This window comes from Dasypus novemcinctus, chromosome 10 (genome assembly GCF_030445035.2).
Source record: "Dasypus novemcinctus isolate mDasNov1 chromosome 10, mDasNov1.1.hap2, whole genome shotgun sequence".
Classification (NCBI taxonomy): Eukaryota; Metazoa; Chordata; class Mammalia; order Cingulata; family Dasypodidae; genus Dasypus; species Dasypus novemcinctus.
In genome coordinates, this window is record NC_080682.1 from 120,943,722 (window position 1) to 120,961,416 (window position 17,695).

Genomic DNA, 17,695 nt, shown 5'->3' on the forward strand with positions numbered 1-17,695 from the left:
ATAGGCAAAGGTAGACATGGCCCAGGAATATTCCTCTCCCCCGCACATCCATGGGTCAACACTGACCAAGTTCATGCTTGGTTTTTGAGTTTGAATTCCACCCCCACCACGTTGTCCCCGTCTTGTATGAATTACTTAACACTCTGAACCTTTATGTCCTCATCTTTAGAATGGCAAAACGAATGTCCTCCAACAGTCGGTGTGAGGATTAAATTGGACAGCACCTATAAAATGCAGAACCCAGTGCCTGGGACACAGCAGGAGCTCAGGAAAGGGAAGGACTTTTTAGCCCCCCGTAACTGAGCCAAAGAATGCCCTGGAGAGGGCCATATGGGTAATTTGGGAGCCTAGATGGGGAGAGGCTCCCAGTGTGTGTCTGCTCTGCGGTCACCGAGGCCTCTTGCCCTTGTGGTCGCCTTCATCCCCCCTACATCTGCTAGCGTTGCTGGCGTGTCGCATGTTCGCAGAACGGTTGCTAACTTGACCTCAACCCTCACCGTCCAACTAGCTGCACGTGCGAACTAAACCCCCGAAGTGTGGCTAGTCCAGACGGATTTGCTAGGTCTAAAATGCACGCTGGATTCTGAAGTGGAAAGAGTTCGTGAATCATCTTATACTGATTCCATGCTGAAATACAGTATGTTGGGTATAGTGGGTTTAACACAATATAAAGTTCAGTGCACCTGCTTCTTTTTGCTCGTGTAATGTGGCATGGAGTGAGGGGCTATTTTTTTTAATGATTTATTTATTTATTTATTTCTCTCCCCTTCCCCCCCAAAACCCACAGCCACACCCACACCCACCCACCCCCGTTGTCTGTTCTCTGTGTCTATCTGCTGCATGTTCTTCTTTGTCCACTTCTGTTGTCAGCAGCACGGGAATCTGTGTTTCTTCTTCTTGTGTTATCTTGTTGTGTCAGCTCTCCGTGCGTGCAGCACCATTTCTGGGCAGGCTGAACTTTCTGCTGGGCGGCTCTCCTTACGGGGCGCACTCCTTGCACGTGGGGCACCCCTACGCAAGCGGCACCCCTGCATGTCATGGCATTCCTTGTGCGCATCAGCACTGCGCATGGGCCAGCTCCACACGGGTCAAGGAGGCCCGGGGTTTGAACCGCGGACCTCCCATGTGGTAGACGGACGCCCTAACCACTGGGCCAAGTCCGCCTCCCGAATGAGGGGCTATTAATACATGATGAGTTGCGGGGACACAGGCTCCGGCACAACCGACATTTCGGCGAAAGACCATTTCATTATTCACACAGCACAAAGGGTCCGGCGGAGCAGGGGAAGAAATCCCATCACGGCCAGTCTCCTGCGGAGGCCGACTGCTTGAGCCGGGGACGCGGCTGGCACCTCGGCTGGCACCGCTGTGCGTCAGAGGAGAGACGCTCCACAGCTGAGTGCTGTGTATTTATACAGCCAGGGGCAGGGGCTGCCCGGAGCGTCCTGGCCTGATACGCATCTGGGGCTGCTCGCTCTGCTTTCCGGGTTCAAGGTTTGGTCAGGCCTGTTCATCAGACCTAACACCTCCCCCGGGCTGCTGAATGAAACAGACTAAAGCATCTGTACCCACAGTCAAAGCAGGCTGGGGACAGGCGCCGGCTGGAGACGCCCCTGCGTCTCGCCTCCCCAGCAGGGCTCACTGGACATTTTTAAGGTACATGTATGGTTTTTACATTATATTTCCACAGACCACTGGCAGAAAGATAATTGAATATAATATATACAGATACCTATCTACACGTATCTGACAAGCTCTTAAAGATACTTTCCGGCATTCTACTCTATTCCGGCTTTAATGAACATCAGGCGACAGAGTTTTATTAAGTTGCTACTACAGGCCGTGCACTTTCACATACACTGTCGTTTACTCTGTGTGATAAATTTCATTGGGAGGAAGGACTCCTCTCATTCTGTCAGTAAAAAAGGAGGCCTGCAGAAGTTAAGAGGCTTGTGAAGATCCCCTGGCTGGTAAGTGCCAAAGCTGGACTGGAGACATCCCCCCTCTTCTCTAGCCCTTTGCAAGAATCACCGACAGAAATCAGGACCCAAGAGTCGAGGCGGGTGCTGCTGGCCTGTGGGCCCTGAGGTCTGTGTCCTTGTATGGAAGACGCCCGTGTCGTCAGGAGCGCTGGAAGAGGCTCGGGAGGCGTGAGAGGGGCCCGCGGCCTGCGGGGTGTGGCGGTGGCTGACTCCCAGCCGCCGAGCGCGGGGGCTTCTGGGGGAGGCCGTGGCCAGCTGGACGCGCTGGGCCGCCGGCGGTTAATGGCTCCCCAGCCCCAGAGGGAGGCAGGGCGGCGGGGGAGTGAAACACTGACCAGCTCTGGTTGCCATGCAGGAATGTGCGGGGCCCGGGGAGGTCAGGCGCGGGCGGCACCGGAGACAGCTCCCAGGGCCAGTTCCCTTCCCGCGCCAGGGAGGAGAGGGACGCGCTGGGGGGGGGAAGGGTCCCTGCCTCCAAGGCGCCCCCAGCTCCCACTGCGTCCCCAGGGGCTGCTGGAGCGAAGAGACAGAGCAAGACCAGGTGAGGTCACGTTTGGCTTGCTCAGCCCACCCAGCCCTCCTGAGCTGGAGAGGGGCGGTGGGGGAGGAAACCCGAGAGAAGGAGGGCGCGGCCGCCCTCACCCAGGGCCTAACTAGCAGACGCCGGCTCCCGGGCTCCCGGGCTCGGGCCTGGGCTGGGGTGGGCTCTGCCTCGTCGTGGGACCCTGGACACTGTCACCCTTTGAGAATCAGCTTACTCAACCGAAAAAGAAAAGTATGAAAAACCAACCCCCAAATGTTGTACTGACGACCCGGTGGTGAGAAAACTCCTGACTCCTGGTTCAATCAAGGTTGAGGTCAGGCGTCGGGGACAATTCCCGGGGCTCCCGCGGCCCCTGGGAACGGATCGAGCTCCTTGCCCTGTGCTGTGGCCCCAGCTCATCTCCACCGCCTCCCCTTGTCCCCCGCCCCGCCCTTGGCAGCCCCCGAGCCGCGGCCCCCGTAGCACCAGCAGCCTGGGTGCCGAGGCCTCTGCTGGACTCCTCGGCCTCAGGGCACCCAGAGGCCTGTGCTGGACTCCTCAGCCTCAGGGCACCCAGAGGCCTGTGCTGGACTCCTCGGCCTCAGGGCACCCAGAGGCCTCTGCTGGACTCCTGGGCCTCAGGGCACCCAGAGGCCTGTGCTGGACTCCTGGGCCTCAGGGCACCCAGAGGCCTGTGCTGGACTCCTGGGCCTCAGGGCACCCAGAGGCCTCTGCTGGACTCCTCGGCCTCAGGGCACCCAGAGGCCTCTGCTGGACTCCTCGGCCTCAGGGCACCCAGAGGCCTCTGCTGGACTCCTCGGCCTCAGGGCACCCAGAGGCCTCTGCTGGACTCCTCGGCCTCAGGGCACCCAGAGGCCTCTGCTGGACTCCTCGGCCTCAGGGCACCCAGAGGCCTCTGCTGGACTCCTCGGCCTCAGGGCACCCAGAGGCCTCTGCTGGACTCCTCGGCCTCAGGGCACCCAGAGGCCTGTGCTGGACTCCTCGGCCTCAGGGCACCCAGAGGCCTGTGCTGGACTCCTCGGCCTCAGGGCACCCAGAGGCCTGTGCTGGACTCCTCGGCCTCAGGGCACCCAGAGGCCTGTGCTGGACTCCTCGGCCTCAGGGCACCCAGAGGCCTGTGCTGGACTCCTCGGCCTCAGGGCACCCAGAGGCCTGTGCTGGACTCCTCGGCCTCAGGGCACCCAGAGGCCTGTGCTGGACTCCTCGGCGTTTTCTGAAGCCTCTAGGGCACCCAGGGGACCTACCTCTTCGGGGGCTTTCCTTCAGCACGACCTGCCAAAGCTCGCCGGTCCCTCCCCAGGCTGCGCCTCAGCCCGGTGACGCTGCGACGGGTCCGTGCGGACGTCGCTTGACGAGGAGCACATGGCCGTTCTCCCCGTTTTCCTTAAAACCCACAGCGAGAGTGTGTGGGCCGGCTGCCCGGTTTCTGTTCCGTAGACCCCGATTCCATTTCTCTTGGGTGAGTCTGCACAGCCCCTGGACTGAAAAGTGATTTACATCTTCTCTTGGCAGAGAATTCACCCCAGTGGGAACTGCCCTGAAAAAGAACTGCTGAGCCGAGCTCGTATGCGTGTGTCCACACACACCACACACACACACACACACACGCACGAACACTGCCCTGTCTGCGTCAGGCTGATCAGCCTCTCTCACTGGTTGATCAGCCTTCGAAGTAGAAAACCCAAAGCCAGGAAAAGGGGTTTACCCCTATGCCAACCATCGTGGGAACAAGCTATCGTGATTAAGCTGCATTTTATTCTGAACTCCTTGGCAGTCAAGACAAAAGGGGAAACATACTGGGGCACGCCGTCTCCTTACCAGGAGGGGGTCGCCCATCGGCCGTTGGGGAAGGAGGCCCTGGTAGCACTGAATTAGAAAGAGGCTTCTCCTTCCTGGGGCACTGGGGATGTGAGCGGGAATGACCGTTTTCTGAGGACGCTGTGGGTGCCACGAGCGTGTTGAACGCCCACGACAACCACGTGACTTAGTTGTTCCTCTTAGAGTGGAGAAGATGTGGCCCTCAGAGGTGGTGAGGCTCCCGGGGCGCCCCGGCTGGCAGGCGCTGAGCAGGAATCACTCCCGGCGTGTCCACCCAGCTCCTGCGACCACTGTCCTCCCAGCCGGCGACAGCCCGGCCTTCACCAAGGCTTTCCGAGCAAAGGCAGGAGCAAGTGGGCTGCTTTTTACGGCTCTTTGGCCTTCAGGTAGAAATTCTAAGACTCTGGCCTGGGGACTTCTCGGGTTATTTGGTGTCGTAAGGCGAACTGGAAATGGGTTGACTGCCTGAGGCTCTGAGTTGTGTCCCCTCCCCTCCCGCATCAAAAAAGAAACAACTAAACTTAGGTTGTCCAGGACGCTAGGGGAGCTACATCCATTTCTCTATTAAAACCTCACAAAAAGAAGACATGTGATGTGGGGGCATTTGGGGACTCTGAATTGTCCTAAATGATATTGCAGGGCTGGACTTTATATATCCTGCCATAACCCAATGTACCGGGGGAGAGTATGAACTACAGGTAAACTATTATCCACGTGGTGCAGCAGTGCTCCAGCATGCGCTCACCGAGTGCGATGAGTGTGCCACAGTGATGGGGGAGGTTGTGGGTGTGGGAGGAGTGGGGTGGGGGCGTATACGGGGACCTCTCATGTTTTTTAATGGAACACCTTTTTTGTGAAGGACCTCCCGTGTGGGAGGCAGGCGCTCAGCCGCTTGAGCCACGCCCGCTCCCTCCATTCAGGGTCATCCCGGCTCCTGCCTGGTGAGCTTGGACAAGGGCCAGGCCTCACAGCTCAGCCCCCTCCCCTCCCCTTTCTGCGGTGGACGCTCTCGGAAAGCACCTGCCTCCGTCCCCCGTCGTCCAGGGCCCCCTCGGCTGCCTGGGCTGCCCGTGGCCTGCCTGGCTCAGCACTGCCACGGCAGGCCACGGCGGACCACGGCAGGCCACGGCCACCTGTACAGAGCGGACATGTCGTGCTCCCTCAGCCCACTCTCCGCCCATCCCTTAACTGGTTCAGAGTGAGGCAGAGAAAGCGGAGGCTACATCTGGGGGCCCCTCAAACGCCAACACGCAGTCAAATTGTGCCACACAGCCGCGGTCCCACCCCTTTTCCCAGATCGGTAATTGAAAGCGCTCCCCTCCCTCCCCCCTGCCCCGGGTTCTAGTCCCAAATTCTGCTGAAGTTCTGGCTGACCCGCCTTGTGCTGGGCCCTCCTGGCTGCAGTGAGCTCTGCCAGGGCTGGGCGCTCCCCACAGACGGCAGGAGAAGAGTCTGGGGCCTGAGTGGACACCGGGAAAGGCCTCTGCAGCGGAGGCCGTCACCCCTGAGGAAACCGCACCCGAGGGAAGTCGATCTCAGCGCGGAGGTCAGAGCTGAAGGTGACACCAGGGTTGACCGACCCAAGGGGTCGTGCTCTTCACCCAGCCCCGAGGATGTGCCCGGGAAGGGAGCTGGGCCTTCTCCAGCGGGCTGCACGGAATACCTGGCACCACGTAGATTATTTCAGCAGCCACTGGTGGCGAGGCAGAGACATACTCTCAGCTTTCCCTTTTCAGGAACACATGTTCCTCTCCTTCGGGGCTACCCTCCATGTGTGGGGCTGCATAGAGTAACAGAAAGAACTCTGAACTCGGTGCCCGACATCTCCATGACAACCCATGTGTCCTACGTCACTCACCCGTAAGCTCTTTGACATCATTCCACTTTTTCATTCATGCAACAAATACATATATTACATAATGCATGTTTATTATGTATTAATCCATAGCATATAAGTATAATAAACACACATAATAATGTAATACATATGCTTATTATATCAATAGATATAGTGGATCTCTACCACATGCCAGGCAATGGGCTCGGTGGTTAAAATTACAACAAATCCTACCAGATGCTCACTTTCTAATATGAAAAATGCAAACTATAATTTCAGTGAGATAATATTTGTCTGCCTCAGATTGCCAAACGTCCAAATGTTTTGGCAATAATTATGAGTGAGGCTGAGAGGAAATGGACACACGTATACAGTGTGGGTAGGACTTTAAAATGGTACAACCTCATGGAGGGCAATTTTCCAACATTTGTTAAAATAAAAACTATGTACCCTTTGTACCAGGAACTCAGTTTCTAGGAAATCCCCCCTCAGGTGCACTCATCCTCATGAGAAGTAGCACGTGCACAGGATTATCTTTGCAGCATTACTTATAATAATAGCAAAGAGTTAAAAGCAAATGGCCATCGCTGTCAGCCTGGATCAGCCCTGGAGCCAAGCACTGGGCAATAGTGACAAGGAATGAGTGGTGTTCCAAGTTCAGAAGAGGAAAATTGCTAAGATATATTGGCGAGTGGAAAAAGCCAAGTGCAGGACGGTATGGGGGCATGCTACCATATGTGTAGAAATCATATACATACAAAACATATATGCATATGTGTTCATATGCAATCATGAATAGGCATAAAATATCTCTGGAAGGACTGAGAAAACGAACACCAAGGATTCCTTTCTTGTTTTCACTGTGAGGGTGGGAAACCACTTTTCATTGACTATCTTTTGAGAATTTTTGAACCCTTGAATGTATAACCTCTTCAGAAATTGAAATAAATACGTCAGCTTGGAAAGGATAGCAGAGCAGTGAGTGTTAAGAAGGAGGAACTCAGAGTCCTGTAGCCTGCTGGACTTAGTCTGCGGGATGTGGGGGCAGCCCTGAGCAAGTGACATTTAAACGGAGACTTGGAGGGCAAACAGGCAGAAGGCAAGTGAGTGAAGAGGAGCCACCCAGGAAAGAGACCCCATGTGCAAAAGCCCTGAGGAGGGAAAGAGCTCGGGGCATTTAAGGCACGGAAACATATTCAGTATGGCTGGAACACAGAAAGCGAGGCAGTGGGGCAGGGGGGAGAGGCGCAGTAGTTGCTGAAGATCAAGTGAGGCACCAACTCCTGCAGGCTGTTTTAAAATCTGGACTTTCTCCTTAGGGCAGTGGGAAGCCATTGGAAAGTTCCAGGCAGGAGACTCGTGGGATCAAGGTTATGTTTTGAAAAGATTGCCGTGGCGTCTGTGAGGAAAAGGATTGGAGCAAGCACGAGGAGAGGCTGACAACACATATATCTGAGAAACCGCTCTGGAGAGCTGTTTGGCCGTTCCTTATAAAGTTAAACATACATCTACCCTCTGACCCAGCAATCTCATTCTTAGGGATTTATCCAAGTTAAATGAAAACATATGTTCACAAAAATATTTGTATGAGAATGTTTAGAGCAGTTTTTATTCATTAGCAAAAATCATGCTGGAAAACAAAGTCCTACCAAAAGATGAGTTGATAAGCAATTGTGGTATATTCACACAATGGAATACAGCTCAGGAACACAAAGGGGACTGAACTCTTGTTACCCATAAGATGGATGATTCTCAGAAGTATTACGTTATGTGAAGGAAAACAGACACGGAAATGTATATACTTTTCTGTGTATGAATCCATTGATGTGAAATTAAATCCACGTACAGAAAAAAATAATCTCTAGTGATAGATATCAGAAAGTAGTTGTCTGGGGATGGGGGAGAGAGAAATTGTCTAGAAAGAGGGAGAAAATGTTCTAGGATGACGGAAAAGGTTTTTTTGCTTTTTTTAAAAATTTATTTTAAAGAAACTTTAGATTACATAAATATTACATAAAAAAATTTAGGGGATGGGAAGCAGCTGTGGCTCAATCAGATAAGCTCCCATCTACCATATGGGAGGCCCTGGGTTTACGTCCTCGCCCGCACGCTGAGGAGAGCCGCCAGCCCACAGACGCCACAGAGAGCCAACTCAGCAAGGTGACGCAACAAAAAGAGACACAGATTCCCGGTGCCGCTGACAAGAATGCAAGCGGACGCGGAAGAACACGCAGCGAATGGACACAGAGAGCAGACAACCGGGGAAGCAGGGCGGGGTGGGGAAGCGGAGAGAAATAATTAAAAAATATATATATATATGTATATAAACTATAGGGGATTCCCATAAGCCCCACTCCCTCCCCCTCCCACATTTTCCACATTAACAACATCCTTCATTGTGGTGCATTTGTTACAACTGATGAACACATATTGAAGCATTGCCACTAAGTGTAGATTATAGTTTACAGTTTATACTCTGTCCCATGCAATTTTGTAAGTTATGACAAAATATGTAACGGCCTGTATCCATCATTGCAACATCATGGAGGACAATTCCAATGTCCCGAAAATGCCCCCATATTACACCTGTTCTTCCCTTTCCCTCCCCTCAGAGCCTCTGGTGGCCACTGCCTTTATACCAATGATACAAATGCTTCCATTGCTAGATGACAAGCCTGTAGTAGAATAATAATGTCCACTCTAGTCCATCGCTCATCCTCCAGTCCTGAGGAGTCTGGGATGGCGATGCCCACTCCACCTCTAACTGAGAGGGGGGCTTAGACCCCATGGGGCAGGTGGATGGGGCTGTCTTGCTTGCAGTTGCAGACTCTCTCTGTTCCTTGGGATTGGAAACGTTTTCTATCTTGCTATGGGTTGGTAGTTACATGGGTGTATACAATTGTCAAAACTCCTGGAAGTGAACAATGAGACCTGTGCATTTTATTGTGTGTTAAGCAGACCCCAACTTTCCATAAAGAAAGAAAGTTAGGGGGTGATTGCAATCCTCCAGGAGAAAGGGAGGTGGCCTAGTGGCCTATCGTGGGGATCAAATAAATAATGTATGTAAGAGGGCAAACTATAAAGCTCTGTGCAAGCCATAAAGCTCTATGCAAACTGTGAAGATCTGTGCAAAAGTCACTTAACCCATACCAAATTTTGGAGGTGAATGTGGACAACCTGTCTTGCTTCGCACACTGTCCCATTTGTTTGCCGCAAAGGGCTTGGGGGTGATTAATCATGATCTTCTTGTTGGTTTGTCACAGTTTGGCAGGAAATGGATCCAATGACTGCTGAGATTCATCAGAATACTTGACCTTGGGGCAAGAAAAAAAATGTTTAAGCCGGAGCTGTTTTTGCCATAGGGAGATTTCTACTGAAAATTGTACTTCTCCAAACAAAAAAATGCATTCAGCTGCTGCCCCAGGCTCTTGAATTTATTTTTTGAATAATTAGGGTTTGAAGGATCCAGAAAAAAAGGAAGCAGGCTGTCAGTTCCCGAGGCAGGGACTGTAAGGATCAGCGACACGGCCACCCAGCGTTCAGGGGCGTTGGCGGGGAGCTGAAAGCGTGGGAGAAACAGCCGTGGCGGCTCGCTAGCATCTGCCTCTAAGTGCAGGCAGCGCGCTGCAGAAGCAGCTGTGTGGCAATCAGTCAAAAGCCAGCGGAATGACCGCTCGGCATTCAACTTTCTTTCACGTGTTTTTTTCAATATTAATAAATCCCTAGTTGCTTGCTTTCATTTCATGTGGCTTTCCCGCCCCAGACCACTTTAAATGAGCAGCCACGGCTGGCGCTTCCCTCGCCACACCAAGGGACACTAAATGCCCTGTCCCATTACTTGGCCCTTTGTCCATAAAAAGGAGCTACCCCTGTGCAGGCGGGGCCCGAGACCAAGTGACCCCCTCAAAGATTCACTTCTGAGCTGCCGTGGACAAGTGGACATTTGTCCTGTTTTTATTACCTGGTATCTGTCACCAGTCCCTCTCTTTTTTTTTTTTTTTTTTTTTTTTGAGGTACCAGGGCTGGGGATTGAGCCCCATCGGCTCGGTTGAGTTGAATTGTTTCTTCATTTGCTTTGCTTGTTGTTTGTCTTTATAATAGGCGGTGCTGGGAACCGAACCTGGCACCTCCCAGGTGGGAAGCAAGTGCTCAATGCTTGCGCCACATCTGCTCGCCGTCTCTGTGAGCTCGGACCCACCGTCCACACTGGAAGTGGACAGTCTCTCTCTCACACACACCCTGAGGACAGGCCCCTGACTTGGGCTCCGTCCACCGGCTGATGTGTCCTTGAACTTTGGGTCCCAGCTGAACCCCACGAGGGCATGGAGGTGGTTGGTGGTGTCCCACGGACAGAGATGAGCGTCATTGTTCCACCCAGGGGGCAAGGTGACCAAACCTTCCCCCACCGCTGTGCTCCTGTGGCCCTGCCCTCAGGCTCGCCCTCATTTCCACCCTTTCCTAAGCCTAATTCTTCCTCCTCACCCCTCGCCCCAGTCTCCTTCCTATAAATTCCCACCTATTTCAGTTAGCTGGAGCCCGTTTTCGTTGCTGACGCCCAAGACTGGCCCACGGTCAGAAGACAGCGGCTTCCCGTCCTCTCCGCAGCGGCTCCGACGCTCGGGGCCAGGGATTTCCTTGGGTGGCAGCGGCAGGAAGCCTGAGTGTGCGAGAGTGTGGAGAGGGGAGAAGAGAAGAGGGGTCGTGCATTCCACGGCGACCCTGTTCTGGGACGGAGGGGACAGCCAGGGTCAACCAAGGCAGAGCTCTGACAGACGCCAGCGTCCCTTAGCCTGGAGCTCGCGCCACGGGGGGAGAGGTTCCACGTGGGAAGCGGAAGGTCTCGGGCGAGCGAGTCCGTGGCCACGCATCGCGCGGGACTCACCCAAACCTCCCTCCTAGCCAGGCCCGCCCTCCCCACGGCACCGCGTCGGTGCGGGAGAGATGGCAGAGCACGCGTCTTCCTTTCGTTTCTTCTTATCATTCCAGAGTGGCGTTCATGATTTGGAATGAATCTACCTGAGTATAATGGACACAAGGTCGCTGGCTTATGGATGTGTTTGTTCATTTTTTCTAACATTTATTTTTATTTATTTCTCTCCCCTTCCCCTCCTTTCCCAGTTGTCTGTTCTCTGTGGCTATTTGTTGCATCTTCTTTGTCCACTTCTGTTGTTGTCAGCAGCACGGGAATCTGTGTTTCTTTTTGTTGCATCATCTTGCTGTGTCAGCTCTCCATGTGGGCGGCGCCATTCCTGGGCAGGCTGCACTTTCTTTCGCGCCGGGCGGATCTCCTTAGGGGGTGCACTCCTTGAGCGTGGGGCTCCCCTACGTGGGGGACACCCCTGCGTGGCAGGGCACTCCTTGCGCACATCAGCACTGCGCATGGGCCAGCTCCACACGGGTCAAGGAGGCCCGGGGTTTGAACCGCGGACCTCCCATGTGGTAGACGGACGCCCTAACCACTGGGCCAAGTCCGCTTCCCTGGACGTGTTTATTTTAAAACCACGAGGTAGAGGCCTGTGCTGAGCCCGGGGAAAGGAGAGGGGGAGGCGGGTCAGAGCCCTTTGGATTTAAGGGGGAGAGATCCCGCTCGGGTGTAAATTCGGACGGTGTTTGCTTGTGCCGCTCTGTTTTACACGTTGCTTGCCTGCGTCTCCTCCACTCATCTCCCCCCTACCAGAGGAGGAAACTGAGGCCGAGGACTTGCCATCATGCTTCCCCGGTCACAGACTAGTTATCATCAGAGCCACAACTCCAACCCAGGTCTGCTCGCCACACCGCCTGCTTCCCTCCAGCCCACGGGCGGTCACTGCGCCCCCCGCGGAGCGAGGCTCCTGCGCCCGTTTGTTCCCACGAGGTGGTTCAGCCTCCGGGACATGCAGGCACCTGTTTGCGTGAGGCTTCTCTCCAAATACATCGTCTCTCTCTCGGCGTCCTTACTGTTTTTTCTTACTTTTTCTGCATTCCACCCCCTCCTCCTTTCTCTCTTACTCCCACCCACGAAAACAGCTGTTTTCCTTACGTAGGGATGGGACCATTTCACTGGGTGCCTGGCATGAGAAGTACATTTAAGTCCCTGGAAACAGAATATTTTCTCACGGACTTGTTACTGTTTGGATTGTTTTGCCAGGCTAACGGAAGGCCACTCATCTCAGGCCTGGAAGATTTGGTTTTTGGTTTTTGGTGGTTTTTTCGCCAAGCGGGTTCCTTACAGATGCACTCGGGAGGTCACTCCCAGGTCCCCGAGATAGTGGTGGGTGATCAATCACCGTCAGGACGTCAGCAGCGCGGAAGATCAGGATTCAAGAAAGGAGAAACCGGAGCCGGGGCTGCCCCTGGGGGTGCACTCTGCTCAGGTGCTCTGATGGCTGCTTCCTCCTGAGGTTCACTGGGACCCGCACGATCGTTTTCCAGCTCCAGTGGTCATTCTTCCCTTCCGGTGTGGACTCTACCTAAATCCATACGTACCTACGTAAAGGCACAAGCATTTCCCAGATAATTGGTTGGAACTCAGCATGCAATAAAGTCGTGTTTACTAGCTCCACAGCCGGGGCTACGTGGGGCCCCCAGGTACTAACGAACCCCTACAAAATCAATTGAGGCGCTGTCCAGGCCCGGCTCGACAGTGGGCCAGCTTTGGGGGCCAGGCAAGCCAACAAACTTCCGTGACCTCAGCTTCCACGACCATAAAATAAAGTAATTGAACCGGCTTCTTCTTCTGACAAGTACTAATGAAGCATCTGCTTTGGGACGGGCCTCATTCTGGGAGCTGAAACACTTTTTTAAAAGGACAGACACACGGTCCCTGGTCTCAGGGCGTCTCAAAGGCTAGGGGTGGAGAGCGGTGTGTAACATTGGGAAATAGCAGTACAACGTGCTCACGCGCTCCGGGGCATCGTGCACGAAGGGCCCGGGAAGGAAGAGGGGGAGACACTGCGCCAAGCGCGCGTCGGCCCCTCCTGGCCCCGCCAGTCTGTGCGGACGGTTTTCTGCGTGTTTTCTTTTGTTCTGGCCTGTTTGTCACACTATCTGGTGTATTTGGTTCTTTCTTGCCTAGTCGTCTCCAAACCATTGCTGTCGTCGCCAACCATTGCCAGTTCCTCCAGAGCGCCCCCTTCCCTGCCCTGGAAAGGTCCGTGCCAGGTGCTGCGATCATTGTTTTAGACACAAGGGAACTGAAGCCCAGAGAGGTTAACCTGCCCAAGCTGGCACCGTGAGGAAGCAGAGAACTGGGATTTGAACCCCCGACTGCCGACTCCCAAACAGAGTCTCTTTCCACGTCGTGGGGCTGCTTCAAGTAGATGCAGCGCTCAGGATTGGCTGTGTAATTCACCGGACCCATTGCAAACCAAAAACAAGGGCCTGAGTGTTAAATGCCACCTAGTGTATACTTTAAAACGGTTAAAACGGTAAATTTTATGTTATGTGCATTTTACCACAGTTAGAAAAGAACTGATGAAAACGCTTCGAACTAAATAGAGGTGCTGGTTGCACAACACGGTGAACACCAGATGCCACTGGAGTGTACACGTGAGCACAGTTAATATCACGTTACGTGACCTCACCCCGCTAAGAGCAAAAGCCAGTGAGAATGTCAAGGCGAAAGCCGCGAAGAATGTCCAGGCGGCTGAGCAGAGCACCGAGCAACGCGCGGGCTCCGCCGACACACGGGCGAGGCCAGTGCCCACGGCGCGGGGGGCGAGGGCATGTGCCCACGGCGCGGGGGGCGAGGCCGTGTGCCCACGGCGCAGGGGGCGAGGCCGTGTGCCCACGGCGCAGGGGGCGAGGCTGTGTGCCCACGGCGCAGGGGCCTCCTCCTCCCCCGAGGGCCGGCGTCACGGCAAGGCGCGCCCAGGCCACACTGGCAGAGCCCTCCAGCCGTCGTGCCTCCTTCGCGGGCAGGTTTCCTGGTGCCACCCGGGGGTCCCAGGCAGACTTGCAGGTGGGCCAGGCAGCTCTGCCCACGTAGCCCCAGTCCCCAACCTGAAAAACGCGAGTGTCGTCTTGGATGTCATCGTTGGCTTTGTTTTGATGTGGGGAAAGACGCATCCCCGTGGGCTGGCAAGGGTCTGCCCACCCTCTCAGCCCGAGATTTCAGAAGCCGAGGGGGTGTGGGGAATGCATGCAGTGCACACGGGACCCTCCGAGGCCTCTGAAATCGCAGCCCGGAGCTGTGGGTGCGTCTTCCCGAAGGCGAGTGGGAGGAAAAGCAGGGGAGCTTTGCCTGTGCAGGGCGATAAGCCTCTCCCCAGAGGCACCCCAGGAACGTGTCCTCTCCCACGGACCCAGCTGAGACTAGGAAGAGCCGCCGTTTGGGCCAAGGATTCTTAATCAGCAGTATTTAACCTTTGGAGATCGTGGATTCCTTCTACGAAAGCCATCAGCTGTCTCCCTAGGTAAAAAGACATGTGGACATAAAATATTGTGCGCACAATTGCAGAGGACCTGAGTTGGCCCCAAGCTGTAAAACACCCTGTTTTAGATCATGGGTTCCTCGTCCCCAGAATCCTAGAATGCTGGAAACGGAAGTAGTTTGGCAATTGTTTTTGTCCGACCACCTGAAGCTGAGGGCGTTTGGATGGTAAATGGTTCTGTACATTTTCAAAGGGCTAGCCCCCTGACCCACAACTTACCCTTGAACTAGTCGCTCTTAACTTCTCACAAGCTCCCGTCAAAACACTGTAGCCAAAATGAGACAAAAGAAAACAAAGCAAAACCCACAGCAGCCCGTGGAGGAACCTGCTGCCACCAGGGGCTGGGGCTGGTCCCGTCGGGGACACCGGAGCATCTGGACGAGCCACGTGTGCGGGCAGCACAGCCGGTCTCGTCCTTGAGAAGCGCTCGGACGCCCGGGGAGGAAACCCATGGGAACCGCAGCACGCGGGGTCCGTGGGAGGAGCGTGTTGGAAGGAGGCTGGGAGGTGGCGAGCGTGGCGGGAGCACAGGGTGTGGGGTGTGTCTGGGGGAGAGCTGGGGGGTGAAGCTGCAGAAAGGAAGGGGCCACAGGGGCCTTGGAGGTCCTGGGAAGGCATCTGGGCTCTAGGAAGAGTCAGCAGAGGGACAGGCTGGGCATCTCTTCCTGGGGACGGTGCCAGCGGGGGGACCCTGGGTGGGGGTGGGAGGGTCCTGGGGGCGGGGAAGGCAGCTCCCCAAACCCTAGAGGACGTGAGAAAGCCCCCGGAAAGGCTTGCCGGGAAGACAGGTGGTCAGCCTTAGAAAGGAGCTCTTCTCGCCACCATGGGGGGAGGCCACAAACACAGGGACTCACTCTCAGGAAAGCCAAACCAGGCTGCCTCCAGCTCCACACACTGCCGTGTGTCCTCTGCGAAGCTTCACATGTTTTTCCCTCGTCCTCAGGCCTAGTTGAGCCTTGTAAGACGGACTGGCTCTGCGGAAACATTCATCAGGAGGCGAGAGCCTCGCCCAAAGCACGGACGGCTGGTCGTGTTCACGTTTTTACTCAGTATTCCACAGCAGGGTGGGACCTAAGAAAGGCTTGTCGGGGGGCATATTTCCCCCGCAGCAAAGGAATAAACCAAAGACCAACAACTCCTGGGACACTGTGTGCAGCGGGGACCCCGCCCCGAAGCCGCACTGCTCCTTTCTACCACTAGGTGTCAGAAGAGCCCCATTTTAAAAGAAACAAAGTTTCAAAAAGGCTGAACTAAAGCAAGTAATTTTCTCAGGGTTCAGTGTCTCAGTAAAAACTATCCCTGAACAAAAGTAAAACTTGCAAATGCTCAGAATCGCCTCTTGAGCGCCGACCTAATGGTTCTGTTTTCTCAGGCTACGTGCAAAAAAGCTGAGTCCCACAGGATCGTGACAAAACCCAAAGGTTTTTGTTGAACTATCCACGGTCAACGTACATCTCGCAGGAAATTCCATTTCGTTTACACTATTTATTTAATAGAAATAATCTCTGCGATTATTTGCATGCATTTCTGAAGGAGGATGTTTTTCCTTCCTCAGAATAAGTTCAGGAAATGGGTGAAGTGCTCAGGAAGTCAGCTAAATGCTGATGTAAATCCAAAAGGAAGGTCTGCTGTTTAAAAAAAAAAAGCTAGGAAGCGGTTCTCTCTTTCACTTACGGAAAATGTTCTACAGAATTTCTGATTTAAAAGGGAGAGGCCAGGGAACCTCAGTGTGCCCTGATGTCTTTTCTGTCCACCTGGTTAGGGGATCCAGACTTGCCGGTACCAGCAGCAGGCAAAGAAAACGGTCAAGAAATAAAATCTGGATGGGAAAAATGGCTAGGATTAAGTTTGTACTAAATTAAGCACTTACTATGGAATTTGTATCAGCTATTCTAGGAAACCCTGATCAGACTGAGTCCAAAAGAGCTGCTGGGGCCCCTCCGCCCTACATAAACAGCTAATCGCCACGCGGCCCCAACAGGGACCCCGCGCCCTCCAGACGCTGACCCAGAGCAGGGAAACCCAAGCCCTCCGGGGGGCTCGGTGGCCACCCCTGGCTGCGATCCCCGCCGGCCCTTCGGTGGTCATTACTTATCTGAGTTTGCCAGGTGGGGGATGTGCTGTATCGGGTGTACAGAGCAAACAGAAACTCCTCGCCTCGGAAACGCTGGCATTGCAGAAAGCCAAGTTCCGGCTCATTGAACAGGGCCGCCCGAGCCCACGGCCGGCTGTGGTTTCTCTGAGACTCGTCCCCTCTTTTCCGTCTCCCTGCTTCCAGTTTTATTGGGGCCTTCACGGTTTTCGTCCCCCTCAGCGGGCCTTCTTTCTAGCCAAGTCCACACCGCGCTCGAGTGAGCTTTCTAAACCACCCCCGTGGACCTGACCCGTCCTCGCCAGCTCCCAGGAGCCTCGAAGCAGGGCTCTTAACCCGGGGTCCGTGAGCCGGAACTGAAATCCTAAAAGACATTATTCTCGTGGGGACGTGTTGATGTGGGTGTGATCTATTTATTAAATAACACACAGTGTAGTGTGGACTCAGTAAGGGGTCTGTGGTTTTCACCTGACTGGCAAAGGGGTCCTTGGAACAAAAAAGGCTAAGACCCCCTGCCCTAAAGCTTTTGCGCACCTCCTCACAGGCCACCCTTGGTCAAGTTTATTTACAAATTTCTTTCTTTCATTCTGGGTGACAACGGACCATGCATTTCTTATTTCTTCCAGAAAGCAATCTCTTTGCATTTATAGAACTGTGACTTGAGAGAATACACAAGGGAGACTCACCTACACAAACCATCTACGTGGTGTGAAAATCATAAATCAACACGTGTGCCTAGAAAAGATGCTACTGTGGGGGGAGAGAGCTGACCTGGCCCATTAAATGCTGCTGATAGCACATGATGCGGGAAGTTCACCTTTTACATATTGAATTCAGAGAGTGGTTTCGACCCACAGACCAAGTCTTAAAAGCACCACGGCAGGACGCGGATCTGGCTCAGGCAGTTGGGCACCTGCCTACCACACGGGAGGTCCTGAGTTTGGTTCCTGGTGCCTCCTAAAGAAGATGAGCAAGATAGCAGGCTGGCGTGATGGGCTGGCGCTGCGAGAT

The 17,695-nt window shown here is 54.3% G+C and overlaps 1 long non-coding RNA gene across 1 annotated transcript; it reads right to left on the reverse strand.

Annotated features, from left to right (window-relative positions):
- Nucleotides 1-6,252: 6,252 nt before the first annotated feature.
- LOC111762416 (uncharacterized) lies at nt 6,253-16,930 on the reverse strand. The gene is made up of 3 exons (XR_002795529.3): nt 14,812-16,930; nt 10,698-10,905; nt 6,253-9,495 (listed from the first exon to the last, which is right to left on the reverse strand). It is a non-coding gene; the product is annotated as an uncharacterized lncRNA (long non-coding RNA).
- Between the last annotated feature and the right edge of the window lie 765 nt (nt 16,931-17,695).